Genomic DNA, 17,937 nt, shown 5'->3' with positions numbered 1-17,937 from the left:
GGGCGACTAGCTAATACCCTGTCGTTAGTAGTGAAGCACTCCTTGACTGCTTCACGATTGCTAATGATAAGGGCAGGGAACGCTCCTAAGCGGATTGAGAAGATTGGGCCACACTTGTCAGCCATGTCTCCCAAGGTTTGAGCAAGGGTGCGTTGGCCGCCAAGTAGGTGAATGTGCCCGATGAATGGCAATGCACCTGGAGGTTTTGGGGCTAATAAAATGCCCTTACTTTGGTGGCTGGGAGTTCCCTTCTTCCATAGTTTGTAGAATAGCACCAATCCAAGAAACCCTGCAATTGCAAATAGATGAGACGAGAAAACCATTTTTTTATGCCTAAAGTGTAAAGTGAGAAGGATGGGGGCAAGATTAAGGGTGACTGATTGTTCGTTTTGATTTTCAATTTGTGTATAGCAATTGGAGGAAATTAGTCAATTGAATCGAGCAATGCTTGAAAGTCGTACATGGTTGGGCCCTTGGCTGTAGATGCTATCGTTGCAAACAAACTTAATCTTGACTAGAAATTTTCAACATCTAACAATCTTTACCATTTATCAGGACCCACCACATCTTTTATTACTGTAAAATCCATAACATTCTACCCCACTTAATTGTACAACGCCTTCATTGTACGGCCTTTTTACTAGTAAAAGAGAGGGACTCTTACACTGATCGGGCTCTACCTTAACCCTTGTATCTCTCATGAGGGCCCACATCAGTAAAGACTGAGTGTCTTTTGATATCACTTGTCACAAGGCTATTACCCTCTTCCCAAATGGGGTGTGCAACGCCACCGTTTATAAGTCTGTAACGACCGCTCCTCTATCGTTACCGGCATTCGAGGTTCACGGAAGAATTCGTCAAGTCCCGAACAAGCCTTATTTAAAACGTTAGTTATTATTTCATATTCATGTCATCAATCTATGAAAATTTCTTTAAACCACAAAACTCTTGTAATAAGGATTGAACAATAATCTTTATAAATTGACTAAACCTTTATTCTATATAATCGTAAAATTAATACATCAAGACTTATAATCTCCAATTGTACATTTGTATTGACACTATTGTCTAATTTCATAATAAGTTACAATATGACAACTCGACTTCTAGCAGTGGAGTGACTCAGAATAAAGTGCTATGAGGGGCCTTTACTTATCCGCGGTGGACTGAAAATGCCGATGACTGCACGCTAAGCTGATCACTATGTTCTTTTTCTTTCTTTTTTGTTTTGTGGACTCTATCTTTTACTTGTCATGTTTTTCTTTTTCTAGTATGTGAATTTTATTTTTTGAAATTTTAGTCTTTAAAGATTAAAACATTATTATGTAATTTTCAAATATAAGTTGTAGTGTTGCACTATTGATTGTTACTTAAAATTTCATCAATGTATTATTTTTTATTAATCCTGATTAATAGATTAATCTGTCTTGTTTTGACTTTTATGGTTTCTGCAGTAACTATAGACAGAGCCTTTTGAGTAATGGAAATTGTGAAAATAAGACTACAGAACAAAATTGATGATAAATTTCTTACAAATAATTTAGTTTTTTATATTGAAAAAGATATTGTTAACACTTTCAATACAGAGCCAATAAATTGACAAATTTAAATTTAAAAAAATATTGTCAAGCACAAATTTTCATTACAGATTAGGTTTTTTTTCTTATTCTTTTTGATTTATATATATGCTTTATAAAATTATTATTTATTACAAATCTTTTAATTGTTGATTAAATTCAACATATTAATTTTAAAAATTTTAAACCTTTCTTTGACTTCGAGGACTAGCTTCACCCTAGTTGACATATCCTTGGCAAGTTCTCAATTTATTTACTTATTTCTTTTTGTACAAGATACCAATTCATTCTGTGCTTGACTGGAAAAAGTATTCTTTTATCCTTGACTGGAAATGTGAAGCATATCCTATTTGTAGACATCTTCCTTGGAACAAATACATCACTTGTCTAAATGGAGCACAAATATTTCTCAGCCATGCTCAATTAACCCGTTCTGGCATATTATTCAAAAAGATTGTGATAATCCTCCTCCGTTTCTGTTCTACTGCTATACTCTTAAATCTGTCTGCCTGGTACCAACCCTGCCTTGATACTCTTAAATCCATAAGCCGTTAATGGAAGCCGAAATGCATACGCGTCCTAGTTTGAAATTTTCTGCATCCTTTACCAAATTATTTAATCTAAGAATCTCAACTTGAAAGAGTAATCTTTAATATGCACTTGCATTTAATTAATTAAATTGGCTATGTTGAAAACATATCTCGATGGTTCATAGCACCCTTCATTAACTACCTTTGTAACTTTTATAGTTGAGAAACTTTCGTTCGTCGCTTGCTAAAAATTTTTCTCCTTTGAATTACTTTGTTAATGTTAGATTTTCTAATAAAATCTTTGTGTGGACTTCCATTACTTATCTTTGTTTTCACTATATAAAGGTAAAGTTAAGTGGGACTAGGGATTCGCTATCCAAAAGTAAAGCTAGGTGCCCTCTCTTGTAAACAACGGCATAAAGATCTCATCCATTAGAGAGTCATAAATAAAAAGAGAGGAAGATCCTATTGCACTGAGTACCACCAATTAATTTGGACAGTATTATTTTCATTATTAAACTATCGATTGTGAATCAGAAATCAAGTATGTTATGTGTACTAAATTCTTACTATGTTAGATCTTGAATTAGTATAAATCATTTATAAATAAAGTTTTTTAATTGGTATCAATGCCACCACGATCAGGATTTAGAATCATTAGAAATTTAGATATTTATGACATAAATCATGACTACATGTTAAGGTCTTATGTGGTTCTTTGAATTTATGTAATAAAATATTTAAAATCTATAATTATCTTTGTATAATGCATTTAGATCCTGAGCATGCTTAATTACTGATATATGATTGGCCATATGGCTGTTTAGTAAAATTATATCTATGTAATTAAATGCGGTTTTTAACAATATTAAGCCAAGAACAATTTGATTTTATGTAATTGTGTTAAATTACTTTGGGTTTATTGTTTTTTGATGAGTTAAAATTGTTATTGAGGATATAAATCTTGATTAAACTTATTGATTTTTATCAAATTAGGCACTTCCTTGGGTTTTTTTATTTAACATAAATTTGTCATGTTAAGTTGAGATCTTCATGTGTTCAAAAATTTAATTTGGGTTATTGATTTTATCTATATATTTAGGCCTTTTGTTCCTCTTAATACTAGGATTAAATCATTAGTCCCAAAAGGAGCGGTAGAAGGAGGTAAATAGTACTAAAAATATTTTACAGGAAACTCTTAAGTTTGAAAAACTCTTAAACAATTTTGAAATGGAAAGTTTAAAGCTTGTTAAAGTTGAAAGACACCAAATAAAGAGAAGGTTAAGAGAAGTGGACAAAACAAAATATTTATAGTGGCTTTGTCCACTTGACCCAAATTTATTACTTTGATCTTCCTAATCAAGGATTTTCAACCCAACTTCACTAAAACTAGTGAAATTAATATCTTCAACTAAGTTTTTAAAATGTGTGCTTCTAACACAAGCTTTAGACCTTTACAACAATCCCTAAGCTTTCTTAAGCGTAGTAAACCCTTTAGAGTGCCTCGTACAATCTAATCAATCAAGAAATGAAGAAAAGATGGAGTACAATTGATCACTTAGTTAATCTAAGATGTACAACTTCAAGGTTAAGCACTTTACAAATAATAGGAGTGAAATACAAGTGCAAAAAGAAGGTTTTTTTTTCTAAGCTCAAAATCACTCTTGGTAGCTTCTCTCATGATTTTTGGCAGTTAGAGAGACTTTAAATACTTGAAAAATTACTTCTGACCATTGGAGATAGACACTAGCCATTTTTTCCATTATTTTATCCTTTTGTGCTTAAATTCAAATATATAAACTTAGTTCTGTTAATTGGTTACAAGCAGGCTTTAACCGATTACACCTTTTCTACCTTGCACTGTTTAGCTACATTATGCACTGTGTCATCCGATTAGAAGAAATTCTAACTGATTAAAGACATTCTATTTTTGAACTTCTCCAACCAGCAGTCTTCTTTCAATTAGTTAATCCTCCTTTTAACTAATTAAAGCATATCTCACTTCACCTTTAACCAATTAAAATATACTTTAACCAATTAAAACTTGTTTGAATTGAATTTCATCATTTTGGCTCCCTTCAACGGTCATCGTCACTTTGAATTTAAACTTTGGAGCTTCAAAGTGCTTCAAGTCTCGAGCTTTAACTGATTAACCCCTTTGCTTAACCGGTTAGCAAGCTTTTATTTTTAACTTCCACCACTTTCTTAATTAGTTAAACTTGGTGCTAACTGACTAAGGCTTTTTTGTCTCACTTTCATATAGCGTCCAAACTTACCTTAACTGATTAAGGGTTCTTATTATTCATTTACCAATGTTCTGTTTTCACTAAGCCCTTCCTTCTTTGCATTTTTAACTGATTAACTCTTCCTTAAGTTAGCAAGCTTCTTGACTTGCCTTTAATCATAAAATTTATTAAGGGATTTAAACTTTCTTTTGCACACTTAAACAATATAATTAGACAACAATGAATGAGAATGTTTTGTTATCATAAAAAATATATAAAGTCAACATTTTCTCTTATTTTTGATGATGACAAAACACTTCTAGATTAAGAATAAAATGTTTATGTTCAATATGAATGCTTTAAATCTTTATGCATAATGAGGATTGCTCCCCCTTAGTTAATGCATCTAATTTTCTTTAAAGATGTGCAATGAAATATTTATAATATCTACAATATCTAAACAAGATATACAATATCCATAGTAGCTAAGCAAGATATATTGAACATCCATAATAAGTAGCATGTATTGTTCAACAAAACCATAACTAAGCAAGATATATTGAACATCCATAATAAGTAGCATGTATTGTTCAACAAAACCATAACTAAGCATCACACACATAAATTAAACATAAAGGCCTATCAAACTCTATTTAACTTAGTCTTTCTTTTCCTTCTTTTTGTTATCATTGAAAAAGATATTCAAAACTCCCCCTTAATAAGTGTATCCAAATTTTCCTTTAGTCTTTAAATTAGACTTTAATGAATGAGGGTCATAAGCACTCATACAATTAAGTCATACAATCTTACGGATATAGTTCAATAACTTCAAGAGTCAAGCTTATAACTATGTAAGAACAAATATATGAGAGTTAAATCATTTCAATAGCTTGTCAAGGATCACTCAAATAATGTTCAAGCAAATTTGATCATTTTGTCATGATTAAAACTACAATAATTTTAAAGCTAACATAAATATGCATAGAGATTGTAACTTGATTTAGCCTATAGTTAAAGAAATTAAAGTTTAAAGTTTTAGGTTCAAGATTGAAACTCAATTCTTGATTTGATTAAAATCCTTAATTTTTATGTGTTTAAGTTCAATTTTATCTTTATAGATCACTTGTTACATGTTATAGAGATGAATCATGAGTTTTAATTGCATAAAAATTGGGTATGTAGGATCAAATATTGAGAAAAATCAAAATAGGTCATACATGGGTATGAAACCCGAAATTTTGCTCTAATTGATCTTGATTTAGGATGTTTTGATAAGTTTTAATCCATAGATATTATAAAAAAAAGTCTTAATTGAGATTTGGAACGGTCAATTTCATCAAAAATATTTAAAAAGTTATAATTAGAGAGAAATTGACCTAAAAGACCCAAAAGGGTCGAATTTGACCCAACTAGGTTGGATCAACCCAATTGGAGGTTGACGAATAAGTAAAACTAGTTGGGCAACAACGCTCACTCTTGAATGTGGAATGTGAGGCATATGGCGCCCATTAGGCCCTTGATTTTCAAAATATATTTTGGCAGTTCACTTTCACTCGCCCAACTCTACATATTATGCTATTTTTTTAAATTTTCAATGCATGTTTAATATTCATTTACTTTAATGTGCATTTAATTAATTATTCTGAATATTTTTGGTGAGATATTTTTAGAACGCATATAATTAAGAAAATATGCATGTGTTTGAGTTGAATGGTACCTTTTACTCTCTCCAGATATTTGTGTGTTCTATATACTTTTGGGATAAAGTTATAAAGTACAAATTGATAGCTAAAACCATATGAAGTAATTTTTTTTAATTTTTAAACCCAACAAGGTTATTTTGTGACATAAATGAGGTTTAATAACTAGTTATCTCATAAGTATATGTCACATGTGAAGGCATGATTTTAGGGCATAATGCCCCATACTCATTAAGTTAATAATGAAGTGAATAAAATCATACCATGAAGTTTATGTGGGTAATAGTTAGTTAAATTTTTACTACACAAGTATACATATCGAAAAAATAATATAATGATAAGCAAAGTATCGATCCCATAGAAAATTAATTTAAAATTTTACTAAGTATTAAAATTAGAACAATTTAATCTTATCTAAACAATCAAAATCAAATAACTAAATTAATTAACTAAAACTAATTAACCAAAATTTAAGCTAAAAAAAATCAAAGTGATAATAACTTGGGTAAAAATCAAATCAAATAAGCTTAGGCTTACAATATCCTTACACTTCACCTAAATCTTACCTTTCTTCCTTAACTTATTTAATAGGTTGAATTACTAACCTAGAGTCCTCAATTATTTATAAAGGTCTCCAGACTCGTCCTATAAAAATATCTATTTTAATCAAAACACTATATCCCGATATGAATTAAAATTGAAGTAGACTTATTAAGTTTAGGTTCTAATTTGGCTACATATGACCTATAGGTATATCCCTATTCTATACACAAATCAATTAATGTGATCATATGCTACTTAATTTTAGTCTACACTAAACTCCCTTTCCCAAGTTTATTTAGGTTCCTAAATAAATTTAATTGGTAGCCAAACAATTAAAACCATTAAGAACAAATTAAAATAAACAATTCAATTCCACTGAAAATAAGTAAGAAAGATATTAAAAATTTAAATTACATGTGAGTTCTATTTCAATCCTAAAAAAATAGTTTAGCTCATAATATCTAATAAAAACTTCATTCAAAGAAAATTAGCCATTAATCCAAGTAAAAAAACAAAAGAAAAACACAAAAGTAAACAAAGAAAACTAATAGTTAAGCTTTGTGATCTTAATTCTCCCTTCAATTCTCTTGCTCTCTTGCTTTGTTTTGGCTCTTTTTCTCTAGAGAAATTGCTTGTTGCTTCCTCCTAAAAATCTAAAATAAAAAACCCCTTAAATAGCCTCCAAAAGCCCTAGCTTTCAAAATCCCGTAAGCTTGTTACTATTGGAAAATATGGTGAGCACCACGGCTCTCATTTGCCAAAACCACGGCTTTCAAAGGTTCTGTCTCAATTTTGTTTTTTTGGTGAAATACTTTCAATTTTGAGAAAGATTTTGACTACCTTCTGATTAGAACTGGGCAAAGCGATAACATCAAATTGTAGCTCTACCTTTTAGCTTTCTAGTGGTCGAAAAATCATGTCATTTGGACTTTGTAGCAGGAGATATTCTCAAAAAACCAAAACATATGCAAACAGAGCACTTGTCCATTATGCACCTTTCTTCACCAATTGAAATAATTTTTGATCCTACTCTTACAAAATCATAAAAATAAATATAAATAGCATAAAACTAATATTATTAACTTAAAATAAATATTTAAACATAAATTAAACTAAAATAATAAAATAACTAAAAACACCTAAATCCAATCCTAAATCTAGTATAACTTAGACTAAGTCTTTAATCTCCTATTAAATATATGTTTTTGATGTGCACATGAGTAATATAAAGTAATATCCTGTTATGGGAGAAGTTTCATTATTTAAGTTAATTCGTAGTTACCAAAGTGGGCAATTAGATAGTGTTATGGAATTATTGTTCTCATATATCTTAAGGATGTCTCTAGTTCCGGTATAAATTAATTTGCCCACAGGTGGTGTTTTTATATTAAAATTAGAGTGTAGCACATAAAAAGCATGTGTGTGAGGATTGGCTAGCTCTAGTAGTTTATTCACCTAAAGATGGTAGGTTACAAAGTTATGTCATATTCCCATGACCACTTTCATGTGAAAAGGTTACAAATTACATGTCATGCATTTAGCCCACAAGTGTTTACATGATGATGTGCCTAGACCTTTTGAATAAACTCATTTATTGTTTTGGAGTATTTTGATTACCCTATTTATTCTTAAAGTTGCATTGTTCAAATTTTTAAGTCACCTCTCACAATGACAAGAAAGCCTTTTAGAGATGACAGATATCCAATAAATTTTGTCTACTTGTTGTTAAGAGGTCAATCCTTGTACACCTATTAAGTGGATTTCCTAATATTATTAAAATGAAGAATTTCTCAACTATAGTATCTCTGAGGTATATAGTGTCAGCAAATGTTGAAATTGGCTTTTTTTTTTGGAAGGAAGGACTTTATTCTATAAGTTATGATGGGATAGGAAGAATTAGGTATTACATCATTAAGATGGTCCATGAAATTTAATACTTCTAAAAGGCTTAAGACAGAAGAACGAATCTGGTCAATATGTTAGTGTAAAAAGTCCTAAAGTTGTCTTTAAGAAAGAACATAAATATTTCCTCTACAAGAAAAAGACATAAGAAACAAGATTGTCTTAAATATAAGACTTGGCTAGAAAAGCATAAACTTAAAGAGATACATAAGTGAGAGAAAGCCAAATAAGGATAAATCTAGATTCATGATTAGCAACAAAGTAGAGGTGGAAGTTGAGTTTGTAAGAATAGTTTATTGAAATTTAGTTTCAACTTCTTTATTAGACATTACTAGTTGAGTTTTGATATAAAGAATTTTATTGTTAAGATAATTAATGATTCAAAAGGTATTGACTTATGTTCTTTGATTAGTGGATTATATAAACTATATTTAGCTCATACTAATATTTTTGTCATCTCATATTATGTTGAAGGAGTTGCCAAAAGACCCTACGTCAAGAAAACATCTCTCATGTTGTGGCATAAAAGTCTTGGCTACATCTGTTGGTCTCAACAGGAGTGAATAACACTTTAAAAATATTTTTGAGGGTAGCTCTTGAAGTTTTAAACCTGTTTGGAAGATTTAAGGTGGATGGTTGAGAATTTATGAGGGTTAGTGAGCATTAAGTAAATAAAGGTTAAGAGAAGTGGACAAAACACAATATTTATAGTGGTTCGATCCACCTGACCTATGCCCACTTCCTTAATCTTCCTAATCAAGGATTATCAACTCAACTTCACTAAAACTAATGGAATTAACAGCTTCTACTGAGCTTTTACAAGGTGAGCTTCTAACCCAAGCTCTAACCCTTTTACAACAAGTTTTAAGCTTAACCTAGCTTATTCTACTCCTTAGAGTGTCTCACACACTTCAAATAAACAAAAGATAGAAGACAAAAGGAAGTATAAGTGATCACTTAACTTATCTAAGTTTTACAAGCTTCAACACACTTTCACAAAGATAGGAGCTGAAGACAAGTATAAAGAGAAGCGTTTTGGTCTTCTAAGCTCAAAATCACTTTTCGTAGCTTATCTCTTGCTTCTTTGACTGTTGGAGCAATTTATACTTGAGGAGTTAGATTTTTCTATTAGAGAAAGTTTCTAGCAATTGTGAACATGTTTGATGCCATACTAGCCATTATTTTGTCTTTTAGAATTCAAATTCAAATAGGCAAACAATTTTTCATTAATTGTATAAAAGCAAGCTCTAACCGATTAAAGCTTTTTTAATTTGCACAGGCTGGCAACTCTGTTCACTATGTTAACAGGTTAAAGGAAACTTTAACCGACTAAAGACATTCTATTTTTGAACTTTTCCAGTCAGTAGTCTTCTTTTAATAAATTAATCCTCCCTTTAATTGATTAAAGCATATCTCCTTTCATCTTTAACTAATTAAAATATACCTTTACCAAGTAAAAATTCTTTAAATTGAATTTCTTCATTTCGGCTCCCTGCAACAGTCATCTTCACTTTGAATTTAAACTTTCGAGCTTTAAAGTGCTTCAAGTCTTGAGCTTTAATTGATTAACCCCTTTACTTAATCGATTAGCAAGCTTATGCTTTTAGCTTCCAGCACCTTCTTAATCAGTTAAGCCGAGTGCTAACTGATTAAGACTTTTTTATCTCACTTTCTTATAGCACCCATATTTTCCTTCAATAATTAAGGCTTCTTTTTAATCAATTAACAATATTTTATTTTCACTAAGTCCTTTCTTCTTTGCATATTTAACTAGTTAACTTTTCTTCTAAGTTAGCAAACTTCTTGACTTGCCTTTAATCATCAAATTTATTAAGGGAATTTAAACTTTATTTTGCACACTTAAGTGGTGAAGTTAGACATCAATGAATAAGGAGTGTTTTGTTATCATCAAAAACATAAGGAGTCGATAGTCTCTCCTTTTTTGATGATGGCAAAACACTCCTAGATTAACAGTGCAATGTCAATATGAATCTTATATTTTTGTGCAAGTGAGGGATTGCTCCCCCTAAATGTAAGCAACCCCTTAATATGTGCATAAAAATTCTTTTCTCGGCAAGTTTAATGTATATCTATATACAACTATTGCTTAAATAAATAACTGCAATACTTTTAAGATTGACTTTTAATCACATAGATATAAATATTCAGTATAAACATTTAATCACATAGATTTAAACATTCAGCAGAAAACATAAATGTAAGCACCATTCAGCATAGAAACATTCAACAAAAACATTCAGCATAGAAACAACTAAATCAGCAGTACAAAATATAAACATTTGTTCCGCAGCATAAAATATAAACATTGTTAAGCTATTCAACCTAACCAACCTAATTGTTTAACCTAATGAACCTAGTTGTTTAGCCTCATCAACCTAATTTGTCCTTCTATTTTCTCCTCTTTTTTTCATCATTAAAAAAGATAACTAAAACTTTCCCTTAATGAGTGCATCTAGATTTAAAAAATTTGCAAGAGTTTCTCCTCATTATTTAGGCTAAATCAACTGCATTTAAAGAAAATTAAGTATCAAGTATATTAGTTTTTTTTCATCAAATACAACAGCAAACATGACAGTTCTTTGTTCTTTCTCCCTTTGTTATCATTATCAAAATAGGGGTTAAGAGTAAAACAAGGTTAATTCAAACGTGATGCAAAAGAAAAAGGGATAAAGAAGATAATCACTTTAATGCTTAATCTTACTCCCCCTTGGATAAATCATGAAACCAATAAGTTTCCAATTGTTAAAACACCAATTGTTATAAGAGAAATCATGAGCCTAGAAGAATGAGTATTTAAGTAGATATTCAACATATTCATCCAATACTCAGGTATTTATGGAACTAGATGAATATGAACATTTAAATGGATGCTCAACATATACATCAAATACTCTTATTTTCAAGAAATATTTGCAAAAAAGTTCTTAGGCATGTCTAAGGTATCATTAGTCTTCAAGCATCATTCTCAATTATGATCAAGTATTATCAATAATTGATTATTTATTCTCAATCACTATTTAGCAAGTATCATCAAGCAATATCAGTCAAGCATATGTAGGAAATTCTCTAATTCATATATAAAAAAGTAACTCAAGGAGAAATTTTTAAAAAAAAATCATCATTAAGCATTGTTAATTACCATCAATTATTTCTTTAGCAAGCACTCTAAGAAATATTCTTCAAATCATGTATAGAAACTATCAATTCAAAGAGAATTTTCACATAAAAAAATATCATTATTAATAAAGCATTACCAAATCATTTTGCACTTATTGCAATCATGTAAGAGAATATTATGATTAAGTGAGTACAATCATGATTACAAAAAATAAAATGACAATCTTCAGTAATCATGAATCTAATTTTTTTACAAAATGCAAGCATCAATATAAATTATGTAGACATATACCAATAAAAATTATGCAAGCCTTGAGCTTCAATGTGGTACATGTTATTTCCCAATAACCCTCATAATTCATGAGTGTGGAATATTTAAAGTAAAGCCCTTAACTCATGAATAGGTCAAAAGTGAACATTCAAGCATCAATGAATATCAATTACCAAGATTTAAGGAGTGAATATTCATTCTAAGCATATTAGGCATTCAATGCTCACTTAAGCTATAGGATATTTTTTATTTGGCATTCTAGATTATATATAACAACCTATGAGCTAAAGTGGATGCACACCAAATTAGATCATGTGAACATTTAAGGCTCAATGAAGACATAGTAATATTCAAATGCATATTCAAAGGATATTTCAAATATGTCAACACAAACTCTATGTCCTGATCAAACTCGACTTGAATTATGAAATTAAGCACTATAAGCAATTCTATCACTTAAGTCAAGTTATAGACTTCAATCATTAAAGTCAAGCAAGATTAAAAGTCATGTAAGCATTTGACTTGACCAGAGCAATAGATGAACCAAAAGACATAGTAATATTCAAATGCGTATTCAAAGGATATTTCAATTATGTCAACACAAACTCTATTTCATGATCAAACTTGACTTGAATTATGAAATTAAGCACTATAAGCAATTCTATCACTTATGTTAAGTTATAGACTTCAATCATTAAGGTCAAGCAAGATTAAAAGTCGTGTAAGCATTTGACTTAACTAGAGCAATTGATGAACAAAAAAAAAATCATTAAGTTCAACGATTTCATCCTAATCAATTTTATGAGCCTAGCCAATGATTCAATCTTGAAACAATCATTTAAGCACAAACATGAAACATATTTCAAGAATTGTTTCTAGACTAAGCATTTGAACATTTAACTTCTTGAGACATGATTTTTCAATGTAAGCACATGAGAAATAATAAAATCAAGCACTTATTATCAATTTCTCATTTTTCAAATTTTGTCATTTAAGCTCAAAAAGAATTAATAAATCAATATGAGTGCCATGTTTTGGAATAAACAAATTCAATCATTCATGAAAGTTTTCCCCTTTTTCAAATAGTTTTGCAATTTCAAGAACATGCATTTGTAGTAAATGATCATGAGAGTGTTCATAATGCACGTTTTTCTTTATTTTTCTTGACATTAGTGCTTTAATCGATTAAAGCAAGCTTTAATTGCTTAAAGTGCTATTAACTTAAAAACTCAATTTTGAGTTTGGCGAACAGAACTATTTTAATCAATTTAAAAGAATTTTAATTGATTAACACTCTACTGGTTTAGGCTTACATTATGCACATAGACTCATTTTAATTAGTTAAAAAAAGTCTTAATTGATCAAAGCTAGGTTATCTCATTTCTAAAATTCCTCAAATTGATCAAAATGTAATCTCAACCAATTAAAACATGAATTAAGGCAAAATTTCACACAATTTATCATAAAGAATATAATCCAATAAAATCAATAAGATCTCATTCACATCAAGTGTCACACCCCAGATCCGAGGCATAACAGACACCGCACATCTGTAAGATATAATCTTACAGACATGCAAGGCTCAAAAAAATATATCTTATCCAACTAACTAAAAGGTCAAACATTGTTGAAAATATAACGATTTACAAAGCTAAGTCTACCAACATAATTCAAAGGGATATAATTTGACAATATTCAAAAGTAAGTTTTCAATACTAAAAGCTAAGATGTTGAGATAAAATCCTGAAGCAAACCACAACCATACACTAGCTTACGAAACTTCTCAGCAAATGACTAACTCCCTAAAATTTTTCACATATTTGACCAAATCGTAACTTGAAAAAAAAAAGTAAAGGAGGGAGTGAGTCCAACAGCTCAGCAAATGACTAACATCCCTTCAACCGGATTAAGCATACATAAAACATTTAGGCCAATATCAAAACTATAATTTTGAGTAATCTAATTCAGATAACAAAACTATCCTAATTCCATAATTTTAAATAATGAGATAAAATATAATTTCACAATTATTACAAATTTTAATAGTCTCCCGTAACATACTATAGTCATACTTAACCCCTATGGCATAGGTAATAATCATAACAAAAACCACAATTAACCCTAGTGGCATGGGTTATAAGTATATCAGAAGCAACCATTGGCTATTCTGAACAGATATCACCACTGTTTTGTAACCGATGATGCAGTTGGGATATTGATTTCTAATCACATAATACATATTGACATGGCCAACATTTAACCCCCATTGGTAGGATCATAACATAGCCACACTATGAGACAAAATAAAATATAATTTTTGATTACTTAAGTTCCCAAAACAGTAATATTCACTTTCACAAAACACATATCGTGCACATTAAAAGTATATTTATTTCAAATTAGGTATTTATATATGTAATCACAAAGATAATCATATATGCATATGTTAGACAAAAATCATATTCAAATTTCAAAATTAAAAATAATACTTTGTAAAAATTCACATTCTAATATCCAACATACAAAAATCATATATATACATTTTGCATGATCAATCCTATTTTAACAAATCATAAGACAAAACATATTATACATAATATACGAAATTCAATTTCACATTGAGGCTAATTTTTAAAGGGTGACAACACCAAAGAGATATCAGTCTCTTACTCGATTTGTCTAGCTCACTTTCAAATAGTAAATCAGAAAATCCTCCTAGTAACTTAACATATCAAGAAAATATATACAAAAATCAAAATTGAATTTGCAAACAAATCCCACAAGGCGACTTTCCGTTGACCAGCCTAAGCACTTAGGGTGTGTAGTGACTTCTATTGCAATTTAGGAACATTTTTAATTAATAAGGTAATATTTTATTGTTATATATATTTGAATTAATAAAAAATCAAATAAAGTTGAGAATTAAACTTAAATCATAAAATCAGTAGCAATTTTAATTTCTGATAGAAAGATAATATTAATTTCATATATAAAAATCATATTTATAATTTTTTCTTAATTTTTGATATTTTAATAAAATCTAAGAATTTAAAAAAGAAATTTATAAAGTATATATACTTTTAGATATGAAAATACAGTAGTAATCACATATCCAATATTTATGAAGTTTACAGTAGAGTTTATCTATCATTAATTTAAATCAAATTTTAAAAAATTAAAAAAAATTATTCTTTGAAATTTTCAGAATTTAGATGGCCATTTGGCTTACTTTGAGCTCTTATCTTAAATTGTTTCCAGTGATAAAATCAACACCAATTTGAAGCATTCATATCATACTATAACACCAAAATTTGTTTTGATTTAAAAGAACACAAGATTTTCAAGTTTCAAAAGTCAAAAGTTTAAAAATCATCACAGACTTACCCAAATTTTTGGATTTTCAGCATTACCTTACTTTGAGACTTTAATTCTCTTAACACAAGGAGCCCTTAACTGACCCATTGATGCCAAATTAAACATCTTATTTCATACCACAAAATCTCTCAAAGAAACAACCTAAAATGTTACCAAAATATAGAGTTTTGGTGACCCAAAATTGAGCTGTCAAAACTTCAAAAATTAGTATCTTACTAACTACAAAGCCAAACGAGATGTACAAAAACCATTGGAAAGATCTTTTCAAGACCTTTCCATTGGTATTCAATATCACAGTAGAAAGTCATCGGAATATTACTTAATTTGAACAAAAATTAAAGGAAATACAAAATAATTTAAGGCTTTTATGCCCAAACTATGAAAATACAACCGTAACCATACTTAATCAGCAATCCCTTGAATACTTTTCCCTTTCTCTATCTTTCTTTTTCTTCTCCAGGGTTATGCTCTTCTCACTATCTTTTGTTTGAGTCTGATGAAATAAAATGAATTTTAATTTTCTGTCTTTTCTTTTGAAATGTGGGAACTATCCTTAACTTTTCTTTTAAACATGATTTAACTTCTTATACATGATTTAACGTGATATGATCAGGTAAATAAACTGACCTTAACCCCTCTATCTTATACATGATAAATAAAAACTAACATCGATTAAAACTTCTAATTTACTTGATGACCTCTTTTTCTATTTTCTAATTATTCAGGCACCAAAGGTCATAATTGTAAATAAATAAAATAATAAAAAAATCTACTTATTTATTTTTATGAAAACTATAGCTTAATAAATCTAAATATCTTTATAGTATATACTTTGTGAGGGGTATTACATCAAGCATTCTCAATTCTCTTCTAATTTTGCAAAATTGGTCCTAACTTAATGGTTTTATGAAGATATCAGTTAATTGATGCAAGGCATCCACAAATTCAATTTGAACATCCCCCTCAAGTACATGATCTCTAATAAAATGATGTTTAATTTCAACGTGCCTAGTTTTAGAGTGTTAAACAAGATTTTTAGAGATGTCAATGGCATTAGTGTTGTCACAAAAGATAGGAATATTATGCATGGACATGCCAAAATTATTCAATTGTTGCCTAATCTATAAAATTGTGCACTACAATTACCTACTGAAATGTATTCAGCTTTAATAGTGGATAAAGCAACTAAGTGTTGCTTCTTGCAAGACTAAGACACAAGCATATTTTTAAGGAATTGACAAGCACTACTAATGCTCTTCTGATCAGTTTTTATACTAGCAAAATCAGCTTCAACATAACCAAGAAAATCAAAAAAACTTTTTGGAAACTATAAGTCTAAGTTTTAGGTTTTTAATAGGTATCTAAAGATCCTCTTCACAATAGTTAAGTGTGATTCCTTGGGACATGATTAGAATCTTGCATATAGGCATACATTAAACAATATATCAGGTCTACCTGTTATTAAATAAAGAAATGAACCAGTCATACTTCTATAGAGTTGCTAGTCCACATCCTTTCCTTTCGTATCACTATCAAGCTTTGTGGAGGAGCTCATAGGTGTTCCAATGACTTCACATTCATCTTACCAAACCTTTTCAGCATCTTCTTAGTATATTTAGCTTGGTTGATGAAGATCTCATCCTTACATTGCTTGATTTGTATACTACGGAAAGAACTTAAATTTCCCATCATGCTTATTTTAAATTCACCCTACATTTCTTTAGAAAAATTGTCACACAATTCCTCGTTAGTAACACCAAAGGCTATATCATCCACATTTATTTAAAAAACAAGTAGACCATGTTTACTTTTCTTGATAAAAAGTCTGGTATATATACTCCTCTTAGAATTTTTTTTTAATAAAAAATTTTAGAAGTCTTTAATACCAAGCTTTAAGAGCTTGTTTCAATCCATGTAATGCTTATACCATTTATAAACATGATTAATCCTTTCAAAAGCTTCAAAACCAAGGGGTTGTTCCACATATACCACTTCTTGAATCAAACCATTTAGAAATGCAATTTTAACATCCATTTGGAACAATTTGAAATTCATATAATATGCATATGCAAGCAACAGTCTAATTGCTTCTAATCTTGCCACGGGAGTAAAAGTTTCCTCATAATCAATACCTTCATCTTGATTGAGCCTTGAGCAACTAACGTTGCCTTGTTCCTTACCACATTACCCAACTCATCCATTTTGTTTTTAAGTACCGACTTGGTACCAATGAAAAAATGGTTGGTTGGCTTTGAAACTAAGGTCTAAACTTTATTCCTTTCAAATGGGCCAAGTTCTTCTTGCTTGGCCATCATCCAACTTTTTTCCTTTTCATCTTCTTCAAAATTCTTAGGGTTCCATTTATGATATGTAGGCCACAAACTCACAAGCTCCTTTTACTCCTTTTATGATTTTGACACCTTTCGAGAGATCTCTAAGTATTTGCTCTTGATGATGATATATTACAAATTTCTAGCTTTTAAGAAGATCATTGTGTTGTTCTTCAATTCTTTGTAAGTCCTCCAATGAGGACTTTTCTTCATTTCTCTTCTCGGAGTTGTCTTCATCACCTTATTTGTTTATCAAGTTCATCTTTTACATTTTTTCCTCAATATCATCTGCATCATCATCATACACTACCTTTCTTGGTGCAACATTAGTCTAAATAAAACAACA

At 29.7% G+C, this 17,937-nt stretch overlaps 1 pseudogene; it reads right to left on the bottom strand.

Moving 5' to 3' along the window:
- Positions 1 to 605, bottom strand: part of LOC110429392 (vinorine hydroxylase pseudogene) — an 8,488-nt pseudogene extending 7,883 nt beyond the window's left edge.
- Positions 606 to 17,937: the final 17,332 nt, after the last annotated feature.

Source organism: Theobroma umbraticum, unplaced genomic scaffold (assembly GCF_002168275.2).
Source record: "Theobroma umbraticum cultivar Fairchild unplaced genomic scaffold, ASM216827v3 scaffold_44.0, whole genome shotgun sequence".
NCBI lineage: Eukaryota > Viridiplantae > Streptophyta > Magnoliopsida > Malvales > Malvaceae > Theobroma > Theobroma umbraticum.
This window is presented reverse-complemented; position numbering and strand designations above follow the sequence as displayed.